The sequence below is a fragment of the Schistocerca piceifrons genome, chromosome 7 (assembly GCF_021461385.2).
Source record: "Schistocerca piceifrons isolate TAMUIC-IGC-003096 chromosome 7, iqSchPice1.1, whole genome shotgun sequence".
NCBI lineage: Eukaryota > Metazoa > Arthropoda > Insecta > Orthoptera > Acrididae > Schistocerca > Schistocerca piceifrons.
The window spans coordinates 299,787,471-299,800,511 of NC_060144.1; positions in this window are offsets into that span (position 1 = coordinate 299,787,471).

A 13,041-nucleotide genomic window follows, 5' to 3' on the forward strand; every position below is an offset into this window, starting at 1 on the left:
ATATATATATATATATATCGCAAAACCAAGAAAGAGTTATGCGACTGTAACGAAACTTGGGATTTGGTAGGCGCACTTATACATCTGAATGATGATGTCTGTTCAAATTTCACTCGAGTTGCATAAGAGTGGCGCTACTTAGGCCACTATGGGGGTGCAAATTAGGTTTGCTATATACAGATGCTGTAATGGTTGTCTGCATTAACTAGCTTTGAGATTGGATGAGGTGAGTTGATGTTGGTCAAGAATGCCTGTAAGGCGACAAAGACGCTGTTATCAGCACCTCGAGTTTGAACGAGGTCGTGTAATGGGGCTATGAGAAGCTGGATGTTCCTTCAGAAGTATTGCAGGAAGACTTGGCTGGAATGTAGACACTTTAAACGATTGCTGGCAGCGGTGGTCGCGAGAATATGCTGTAGCAACAAGACTGCGCTCTGGATGTCACCTTGGAACTACCAAGAGGGAAAGACCCTCGTTTTCGGTGTAGGTGTATGGCTCTGGAGCATCATACGGCATCTGCAGCAGCATTTGGCATCGCAGTGAACGAAGAATTGTTACAAATAGGTTACTTCAAGGACAACTCCTACCCAGACGCCCTCTAGCGTGAATTCCACTGTCCCAAACCACAGCCATTTGTTACTTCAGTGACGACAAACGAGAGTTCATTGGAGGGCAGGGTGGAGATTTGTTGTGTTTGCTGATGAAAGCTGGTTCTTCCTCAGTGCCAGTGATGGCACTGTGCTGATTAGAACGAGGCCACTTCAGAGCCTGCGATAAACCTGTCCGCATGCTAGACACACTGGATCTACACGTGGAGCTACTGTGCAGGGTGCGATTTCATGTGACAACAGGAGCACTCATGGTTATCCCATGTACCCTGACTGCAAATCTGTATGTCAGTCTTGTAATTCGATATGTTGTGGCGCCATACATGAACAGCATTCGAAGGCAGGTTTTCCAGCAGGATAACATTTGCCCACATACCACTGTTGTCAACCAACAAGCTCTACCGAGGGTCGACGTCTTGCCTTGGTCTGCTCGATCGCCGGATCTGTCTGTCTCCAAATGAGCACATATGGGACATCACTGTATGATAATTACAGTGTCATCCACATATCAGTATTCTGTCCCTATACTGACTGACCAAGTGCAACAGTCTTGGAACTCCACCCAACAAAGTGACATCTGGCACCTGTACAACACAATGCATACATGCTTGCACTCAATACTTGGAGGTTACATCAGTTATCAATGTACCAATGTTTTACATGTCCAATTGCTTGCGCTCGCGCGTTCGTGTGCGTGAACGTGTGTGTGTGTGTGTGTGTGTGTGTGTGTGTGTGTGTGTGTGTGTGAGAGAGAGAGAGAGAGCGCGCGCGCGCGGGTGTGTGTGTTTGTGTGTGTGTGTGTGTGTGTGTGTGTGTGTGTGTGTCTGTGTGTGCGCGCGCCAGTGAAACTGTATGGAATAAACTTATACACTACTGGCAATTAAAATTGCTACACCACGAAGATGACGTGCTACAGGCGCAAAATTTAACCGACAGGAAGAAGATGGTATGATATGCAAATGATTAGCTTTTCAGAGCATTCACACAAGGTTGGCGACGGTGGCGACACCTACAACGTGCTGACATGAGTAAAGTTTCCAATAGATTCCTCATACACAAACAGCAGTTGACAGGCGTTGCCTGGTGAAACGTTGTTGTGATGCCTCGTGTAAAGAGAAGAAATGCGTACCATCACGTTTCCGACTTTGATAAAGGTAGGATTGTAGTCTATCGCGATTGCAGTTTATCGTATCGTGACATTGTTGCTCGCGTTGGTCGCGATCCAATGACTGTTAGCAGAATATGGATTCGGTGGGTTCTGGAGGGTAATACGGAACGCAGTGTTGGATCATAACAGCCTCGTATCACTAGCAGTCGAGATGACAGGCATCTTATCCGCATGACTGTAACGGATCGTGAAGCCACGTCACGATTCCTGAGTCAACAGATGGGGACGTTTGCAAGACAACAACCATCAGCACGAACAGTTCGACGACGTTTGCAGCAGCTTGGACTATCAGCTCGGAGACCATGGCTGCGGCTACTCTTGACGCTGCATCAAAGACAGGGGCGCCTGTGATGGTGTACTCAACGACGAACCTGGGTGCACGAATGGCAAAACGTCATTTTTTGTGTTGTGTTTACAGCATCATGATGGTCGCGCCGTCTTCGGCGACATCGCGGTGAATGCACATTGGAAACGTGTATCCGTCATCGCCATACTGGCGTATCACCCGGCGAGATGGTATAGGGTGCCATTGGTGTAACATCTCGGGCACCTCTTGTTCACATTGACGGCACTTTCAACAGTGGACGTTACATTTCAGATGTGTTTCGACCCGTGGCTCTATCCTTCATTCGATCCCTGCAAAACCCTACATTTCAGCAGTATAATGCACGACCGCATGTTGCAGGTCCTGTACGGGCCTTTCTGGATACAGAAAATGTTCGACTGCTGCCCTGGCCAGCACATTCTGCAGATCTTTCACTAGTTGGAAACGTCTGGTCAATGGTGGCTGAGCAACTGGCTCGTCACAATACGCTGGTCACTACTCTTGATGAACTGTGGTATCGTGTTGAAGCTGCATGGGCAGCTGTACCTGTACACACCATCCAAGCTCTGTTTGACTCAATGCCCAGGCGTATCAAGGCTGTTATTACAGCCAGAGGTGGTTGTTCTGGGTACTGATATCTCAGGATCTATGCACCCAAATTGCGTCAAAATGTAATCACATGTCAGTTCTAGTATAATATATTTGTCCAATGAATATCTGTTTATCATCTGCATTTCTTCTTGGTGTAGCAATTTTAATGGCCAGTAGTGTATATACTAGACTTTCCCCTGAAGCTTTCTGGGATACACATTTCACACCTATATAGCACACATCTCCTCCATCCCCCTCTCTGTCCATCTCTTTCTCCCCGCATCACTCTGTCCATCCCATCCTCATCTATACCATTCACTCTTCCCCTTCCTCTCTCTGACCACATAGTCCCTTTCCTTCTCTCTGTCCACCTCCTCCTCCTCACTCTTCTGCAATCTCAACCACCGCAGATTCTCAAACCAACCCTTCATGTCCCTGTTTGTGTATATTTCGTCTCACCTGTTTCAATAATCTCTACCTGTGTACATACTGTGCTCCCCCCCCCCCTCTCTCTCTCTGTCACTCACTTCTACACATCTTCCTTCCACTCTCTTCTCAGCCATATTTATCAACACAAGCAGCCCCTGCAATGCATAGCAATACTACCTGCACAACAGACCGGTTATGCAGGTGGCCTAGATGTCAGGGGCTTGAAAAACACATTTTCTTTTCTATCTCTGCTAGTGTGGGAGCTAGGAGATTCTTATCCCTACAGTGCTGATTACCAGATAATAAGTAGTATTTGTGCCAGATTTGGTTGAAATTGATGTAGTAGTATATATATATATATATATATATATATATATATATATATATATATATATATAAGGATAATATGGTATTTTATATGATGTGAAATCATAGTATGTATGTATTGAGAGTATACTGAGTACACTACCGTTGTGAACACAGGCCTGCAGATATGGCTAGGTGAATGTTTAACTGTGAGTCTTTTCCAGTTATGTTCACAAAGTTGTTTTTCTGTTTATTACTTTTTTATGAAGGGCCTTAGTTATATTGTGTTGTGTTACTGGCCTTCCTGTGGTTACTGTGTTAGACCTGTTGTTGAGGGAAGGTATGGCTATCATGTGAAACTGCTCCTCACCTTGCTTGGAATATTCCAGGCGGCAATCAAATCCACACAGGCAGGCCCTGAAATCATCCTGTGGCAAACATGACTCATGATTTATACAGTTCTTGCACCATTTTCAAGACTATTACTTTTAATGCTACTTTATTCTCTGGAAGTTAGCTAACAATTTTGGATATTAATATGCATGAAAATATAAACGCTTTTACCAGAATTATATTTTTTGGAAGGGGGAACGAGTACGACCCCATTATCATTGGTCGACATGAGAATTGAATAGAAAATAGAACTCGTTATGTAGGTGCAGTGTTTAAAGCTGTGACGTTTCCATGATGTGTCATTCACACATAGAGGAGCCACAGCGTCTGACTCATCCAGCCGATCACTAAAGGGAGAGTACTTAAATAGTTTACAAATAATACTTCTGATCACAGATTCATACTGAATGCTAAATTATAAATACCATCATAGCAATCACTGGTCGACTGCATTAATATTTAATATCAATTTTCTGATTTTGTGATTTATTGCCTAAGTGCAGAACCATTAAATGGTGTGGTTGAATCAATTTTAATATCAGCTGAACCAATATTTATGAAAGCTGCAAGATGACGCAAATTGTGAACAACATGAATGGTTGCATTTGAATTCTAGCCACAGACACGCCAGTGTGGAAGGAGAATTTTCTGTGGAGAGAGTTCTACTCCTGACGTACAGCAGAATGTACAGTTTAAGTGCCTGAGATTCTCCCCTGTCCCTGCAGCCAAAAACTGCAGCGCTGCCCGTCCGGTTAGGTCGGCTACGGGAACAGGACTACTTTTTCTCGGTGTAGACCCTCCACTGTGTTCCCTCTGAAGCAATAAAACCAGGCGCCATTCAAATGAAGATTCTTGTTCATGAAGCCCATTCGGATTCAACTCTTAAACGGGGCAGCTCGTACCCAGAATCTTGTCAGCCATTAGTACAGAAATCACCGTCAACTGCCCTTCTTTACTTTGGAATTAGTAGTGAGTAAAGCCGCATCAATATTACTTCGGTTTCACTGCGAGAGCAAGCACGCGCCTACCTCGCCTGTCGTAAATACTCTTACATGCAGCTTGCACCATAAGCTATTTGCATAATGCACATAATGATGCTGACAGGGTAAGAATTTATGCGCCTTTGCATTCGTATCTCTCGTGGTCCATCACGATAGCTCATGTACGTTACTTCTGATGTTTTCTGATGTTCTATTACTTAGGACTGTCTAGAACAGTAGTCGTCAAACTATGGCCCACGAACCACCTGAGGCCCAAATCAAGTATTCGTGCGGCCCGTGGTTCTCAGCTGAATTTTATAATAATTTGCTTCTAGCAACTAAGAGCTGAATTCAAAAATGTCAGCTAACGTTGAGAGCTCCTCAATAACAAACAAAAATACTCACAGAGACAGTAATATTTTGGCGAATTCGGCCGTGAACTATGTGTGGTCGCTTAGAGTGAGTACATGGTCGCTGTGAGTTAAGAGTATTTGAAAGGGGGAAGATTATACTGTTTGCCTTTCAGTCCTAAGAGATCACGGGCCGTGCACGACTCGTACCGATCACTTGGTATGGTATAAATTTTGACTAAAACTAAACTAAACTCCACCCGAACAGGCCATGAAGGCCCAACGGTACCGACCGGCCGTCGTGTCATCCTCAACCCACAGGCGTCACTGGATGCGGATGTGGAGGGGCATGTCGTTAGCACTCTGCTCTTCCGACCGTATGTCAGTTTCCGAGACCGGAGCCGCTACTTCTCAATCAAGTAGCTCCTCAGTTTGCCTCACAAGGACTGAGTGCAGCCCGCTTGTCAACAGCGCTCGGCTGACCCATCCAAGTGCTAGCCCAGCCCGACAGCGCTCAACTTCGGTGATCTGACGGAAACCGATGTTACCACTGCGGCAAGGCCGCTGACATAAATTTTGAAACGGAAGCATTATTTATTTATTTTTATTTATTTCTGAAGTAAAGACCTGCTGCCTGTTGTTATATAGCAGGTCGGACATTGTGTGATTTTGCATGTTCTATCATACAAATTCATTTCACATGGAAGTAACATGGGAACGTGAATGGGCATTATAGACAATGTCATCTTCAAATGCTATACATATTTGTAGTAAGGAATACAAATTAAATTGAGGCTTTTGTGATACAATCCAATAATTAGAAGAAAAATGACATACGAGATATTTAGTGCATACTTGTGATCGCTTGTCATGTTGCATAATGCATTTAAATATAAACACCGTTACGGTTTTAAATGAATTAATATCCCCTGACGCAGACACCTCAATAACACTTCGTCAGGCAATTACACTGTCTCAACATGGAAGTCGCCGTGGGTGGCTGCAGTCTGAAACACAAAACAGTCGACACGAAGTGTTCCGAACGGTCCCAACTTTTAACAGTCATTACTTGGCATTCGGTGGGCACAATATCGTGCCCGTGCTATAGCTACTCTGTTGGGAGCTCGTAACATACTAATTTCTGTAGGTTACCGGTTAATTTAATTCTGTCTTACGTAATTTGTTTAATGAAAGTAATTTTATTTACTTAATTTACCCCCGGTTAATAATTATAAGATCGGTACATATGCGAACCTAGGTGGTGCCCCAAAATTTCAGTATTGGCTCTTCAGCAAAGACGTTTGATCCACTGTTATAGAGGCTGCAAGAGCTTTCATTTCTTGTTAAATTGTTTTTCACTTGCCCGTTGTATTTTTCTACGAAGGACCAGCAATCTGATGAGCTGTCCAGAATTGTGGATTGCTGTCGTCCCGTACCGTAACAAGGCTACGTAGCATCCAAACGTAACAAGGCTACGTAGCATCCAAAGGTATTACCAAAATTTCGAGATATAATGAATATATTAATTAACTGCTCGTCTGTTATTTGTTAGTGGCCTTTCCACTATCCGTTTTTTTACATCACTCACTCAATCTGCGGGAAGGCCTGCATCGCTCAGGTGAAAGAAGACCTGCAGGTATGAAATCTTTTATCTGCGGGTACGAAAGTGGTATCAGATATGGCAGCTAAGTCATTATAATTAATCTCCCGTTCACCATCGTTATTCACAACACGACGCAACAAATGTACCCACAGCTATTCACTATACAGTGCTTCGAGGACGATGGAATTTAGATGTAGATACACTATTGGCCATTAAAATTGCTACACCACGAACATGACGTGCTACAGACGAAAAATTTAACCGACAGAAAGAAAATGCTGTGATATGCAAATGATTAGCTTTTCAGAGCATTCAAACCAGGTTGGCGCCAGTGGGGACGCCTACAACGTGCTGACATGAGGAAAGTTTCCAACAGATTTCTCATACACAAACAGCAGTTGACCGGCGTTGCCTGGTGAAACGTTGTTGTGATGCCTCGTGTAAGGAGGAGAAATGCGTACCATCACGTATCAGACTTTATTAAAGGTCAGATTGTAGGCTATCGCGATTGCGGTTTATCGTATCGTGACATTGCTGCTCGCGTTGGTCGAGATACAATGGCTCTTAGCAGAGTACGGAATCGGTGAGTTCAGCAGGGAATACGGAACGCCGTGCTGGATCCCAACGGCCTCGTATCACTAGCAGTCAAGATGACAGGCATCTTATCCGGATGGCTGTAACGGATCGTGCAGCCACGTCTCGATCCCTGAGTCAACAGATGGGGACATTTGCAAAATAACAACCATCTGCAGAAAAAGTTCGACGACGTTTGCAGCAGCATGTACTATCAGCTCGGAGGCCATGGCTGCGGTTACCCTTGCCTCTGCATCACAGACAGGAGCGCCTGCGATCGTGTACTCAACGACGAACCTGGGTGCACGAATGGCAAAACGTCATTTTTTCGGATGAATCCAGGTTCTGTTTACAGCATCATGATAGTCGCATCCGTGTTTGGCGACATCGCGGTGAACGCACATTGGAAGCGTGTATTCGTCATCGCCGTACTGGCGTATCACCCGGCGTGATGGTATGGGGTGCCATGGTTACACGTCTCTGTCACCTCTTGTTCGCATTGACGACACGTTGAACAGTGGACGTTACATTTCAGGATGTGTTACGACCCGTGGCTCTAACCTTCATTCGATCCCTGCGAAACCCTGCATTTTACAGGATAATGCACGACCGCATGTTGCAGGTCCTGTGTGGGCCTTTCTGGATACAGAAAATGTTCGACTGCTGTACTGGCCAGCACATTCTCCAGATCTCTCACCAATTGAAAACATCTGGTCAATGGTGGCCGAGCAACTGGCTCGTCACAATACGCCAGTCACTACTCTTGATGAACTGTGGTATCGTGTTGAAGCTGCATGGGCAGCTGTACCGGTAAACGCCATCCATGCTCTGTTTGACTCAATGGCCAGGTTTATCAAGGCCGTTATTACGGCCAGAGGTGGTTCTTCTGGGTACTGATTTGTCAGGATCTATGAACCCAAATTGCGTGAAAATGTAATCAAAAATGTTTTAAATGGCTCTGAGCACTATGGGACTTAGTATCTAAGGTCATCAGTTCCCTAGAACTTAGAAGCTCTTAAACCTAACTAACCTAAGGACATCACACCCATCCATGTCTCTAGGAAGGATTCAAACCTGCGACCGTAGCGGTCTCGCGGTTCCAGACTGTAACGCCTAGAACCGCTCGGCCACCTCGGCCGGCTGTAATCACATGTCAGTTCTAGTATAATACACTCCTGGAAATGGAAAAAAGAACACATTGACACCGGTGTGTCAGACCAACCATACTTGCTCCGGACACTGCGAGAGGGCTGTACAAGCAATGATCACACGCACGGCACAGCGGACACACCAGGAACCGCGGTGTTGGCCGTCGAATGGCGCTAGCTGCGCAGCAATTGTGCACCGCCGCCGTCAGTGTCAGCCAGTTTGCCGTGGCATACGGAGCTCCATCGCAGTCTTTAACACTGGTAGCATGCCGCGACAGCGTGGACGTGAACCGTATGTGCAGTTGACGGACTTTGAGCGAGGGCGTATAGTGGGCATGCGGGAGGCCGGGTGGACGTACCGCCGAATTGCTCAACACGTGGGGCGTGAGGTCTCCACAGTACATCGATGTTGTCGCCAGTGGTCGGCGGAAGGTGCACGTGCCCGTCGACCTGGGACCGGACCGCAGCGACGCACAGATGCACGCCAAGACCGTAGGATCCTACGCAGTGCCGTAGGGGACCGCACCGCCACTTCCCAGCAAATTAGGGACACTGTTGCTCCTGGGGTATCGGCGAGGACCATTCGCAACCGTCTCCATGAAGCTGGGCTACGGTCCCGCACACCGTTAGGCCGTCTTCCGCTCACGCCCCAACATCGTGCAGCCCGCCTCCAGTGGTGTCGCGACAGGCGTGAATGGAGGGACGAATGGAGACGTGTCGTCTTCAGCGATTAGAGTCGCTTCTGCCTTGGTGCCAATGATGGTCGTATGCGTGTTTGGCGCCGTGCAGGTGAGCGCCACAATCAGGACTGCATACGACCGAGGCACACAGGGCCAACACCCGGCATCATGGTGTGGGGAGCGATCTCCTACACTGGCCGTACACCACTGGTGATCGTCGAGGGGACACTGAATAGTGCACGGTACATCCAAACCGTCATCGAACCCATCGTTCTACCATTCCTAGACCGGCAAGGGAACTTGCTGTTCCAACAGGACAATGCACGTCTGCATGTATCCCGTGCCACCCAACGTGCTCTAGAAGGTCTAAGTCAACTACCCTGGCCAGCAAGATCTCCGGATGTGTCCCCCATTGAGCATGTTTGGGACTGGATGAAGCGTCGTCTCACGCGGTCTGCACGTCCAGCACGAACGCTGGTCCGACTGAGGCGCCAGGTGGAAATGGCATGGCAAGCCGTTCCACAGGACTACATCCAGCATCTCTACGATCGTCTCCATGGGAGAATAGCAGCCTGCATTGCTGCGAAAGGTGGATATACACTGTACTAGTGCCGACATTGTGCATGCTCTGTTGCCTGTGTCTATGTGGCTGTGGTTCTGTCAGTGTTATCATGTGATGTATCTGACCCCAGGAATGTGTCAATAAAGTTTCCCCTTCCTGGGACAATGAATTCACGGTGTTCTTATTTCAATTTCCAGGAGTGTATATTTGTCCAATGAATACCCGTTTATCATCTGGATTTCTTCTTGGGGTAGGAATTTTAATGGCCAGTAGTGTAGATATATTAAAGAAAATACTACTTCCTACGTACCCTGTCCATTTTGTGCTAGACAGTATGCACGGCCCGAGCGCACTTTGCCACGGTGATCACAATCGATTCTCATCAGGAACGCAACGGGACCAACAGCTAAAATGGTCCGTTTTATTGAGTGACGTGCGATCCGCATTCCCTCTGGGTCCAAATCAAGATCGCATCACGCCCGGAGCGGTAGTTGAGGCCGCCTGCACACGCCGGCGGCGGCAGATGCACGAGCGCAAGCTGCCGCCTCGGTGCACCTCATAAATCATTCATGGCAACCGCGCGTCCCTCCGTCTGGGTCAGACGGAGCGCCCTACCCGATCGCGCTCCCACAGCCCGGCTAACTGGGTTGCTTAACTATCCCGCCGACCTGCCGTTCCCGCGGTGGGCCGCGAGGTGCGAAGATCGCCGCAGCCAATCGGCCACTGCTAAATACGTTACCCAAGTCCTCCACCTACGTTCCCGACAGCGCGCGTAACGGGCTGCTTCGCTAACTTCAACACTGCCTTCGTCTCACTCAGTAGAAGGTGTCTTCTCCTGTAAGCTGTGAGTTTACCTGTGCTTTGAATACTATGTTTGAGGTATCTCAGTAAACATATTGCGAGCTTATTGGACCAGATTCGTGATAGGTTAAAGGCCTTCTTTGCGGATAGAATCTAAAACGTCATTCTTAACGGAACAAAATTGACTAACGTAAACGTATAAGGTGTGCCAGATGAAAAGAACACCACAGCTACAAGTTAAAAAAAAAAAAAAAAAAAGGATGGTTCAGCTGTCACTACCACAACCTGCGAGAGATTCTCATATTTTCTCGCTCACTACTTGCAAACTACTACTACTCCTACAGATAAAATGAACAAGACCTTTTCTATAAACGTAGGCTTCCGCGGCCATTGTCACAGCTAATAAATTTTTTCTTGCTTTGTGAGTGCATTTTCAATGTGTAAAACTACCAACGTTTCGGTCACTGAAGAAGGTCACTTGCAACAGTGGCCGAAACGTCGGTAGTTTTATATGTTGACAATGCGGTCACAAACCAAGAAAAATTTTATTGACCAAGACCTTTTTTGCAGAAAATTTAATGTAAGTAAATTTTGCTCTAGGGTGCGTTTCTGCTGGAGACCCGCTACGGTCGCAGGTTCGAATCCTGCCTCGGGCATGGATGTGTGTGAAGGCCCTAGGTTAGTTAGGTTTAAGTAGTTCTAAGTCTAGGGGGCTGATGACCTCAGATGTAAGTCCCATAGTGGTCAGAACCATTTGAACCATTTTTTTGCTGGAGACCACCGTTTTCTAGTCATTCAAGAAAACGTACAAAATTTACATTCAGACACATCTCTACCCTCATACTTATCCTTCATCAGTCAGGATTTCTAGCATGTTGGTCATGGAAGTGCCTCCTACCGTAGTCTAACATTTTCCGACTGCACGAACTATTCCCGATATTTCACCGTTTTTAGTCTTGATTATCTGGCCTCATTGCGCCACCTAGGTGAGTGGAGCGCTTCCGAATTGTAAAATTAGCTTTTGTGTTAACTTTCCCCAACAAATTTAAGAATTTTAACAACATAGAATAAAAATTAGCATCGTTGCATCCGTCAGGGCTTCTGATAACGAAACTGCTTAAGTTCGGATCGAACTGCCAACGTAATTAGTTTCAGCATGACGTTTACAAAAGTCGTTTTTCTTTCATTAGCCTCACTGACATGTTCAGATTAACACTGTTAACTAAATAGCCGATTATTCTGTTGGTGTAATAGCCCAATCAATAGAGGCCAAGAAAGTTGAAAATGGGAATCAGTTCGTGCAGTCGGAAATTTTTACAGTGTGGTAGAAAGGAATGAGGGACGAGTGTGGACGTAGAGCTGCGTTTGAAGGTCTAATAATTCTACAATCGTGGCCTCCTATTAAAACTTATCACAGTACAAAATTGAAATACATTAAATTTCCTACAAAACGATCCTGTTCATAATAATTGTACAATCGTGGCCTCCTATTAAAACTTATCACAGTACAAAATTGAAATACATTAAATTTCCTACAAAAAGATCCTGTTCATTTTTTCTACAGCACTAATAGTTTGAGCGTAGCGAGCGAGAGAATACGAAAATGTCGAGCGTGGTCAGAAATAACGTTGCTGATTGCATAAAACGACCGCAGTAGGGGAAGTTGGATCACCTGGTACAATTAAAATTTATGTGAAACAGTTCTACACTTAATTACCAATGACATCGATACACCGATCCCAGTGCGTAGGAAGGTAGTGAATGGTTGCTGTATAGATACACCTGGGTTGCTGTCGGATCCACTTTTCCACTGTGCCCTGCATTTCCTCCGATTTTTCATAGATTGATTCAAGGGATCGAAAATAAGCAATTTACTTAGGGAGATATAGGAACTGTAAGGGCAATGTTGCAGGACCTACCATCGAAATTTTTGCTTCTCGGCCACATGTGGCCTATCGTTTCATGGAGAAGAACTATCCCATTGGAGAGATTGGCCCTGCATTTGTTCTTTATGGCCTGTTTGAGCCTCAGCCACGTATTGCAATCCTACTCAGCTTAACTGTTAGACCCTGTGCTAGCGAGTCGCTGCGCTGAGGCTCTTCATCGTCGCAAAAGAAACTGAGCATGACTTCTCCTTCCTTCTTGGTAGAGTCGGCTTTTTTCGACGAGAGGAGCCGGGATACCGCCACACCATGCGCATCCTTTTGGAGGCAGGTTCGAAGTGACTAGACTATGTTTCATGACATAAAGCAATCTGAGAAATGTAGTCCGTTGCTTGTCTTGTCAGGCAAACACCAATTCTCGCAGACTTCTGATTTGCTACAAGATATTTGTGCACCCACTGTGCACGAACTTTGTCATAACGGAGCTTCTCGTGGATTACGTTATACACATTTCCTTTGGTTATAAACAGTTCAACAGCAATGTCACGTGTGGTGAGCTAACGATTCGATCGTATGGCCGGACGCTGTGGCCGAGCGGTTCTAGGTGCTTCAGTCCGGAACCGCGCTGCTGCTACGATCGA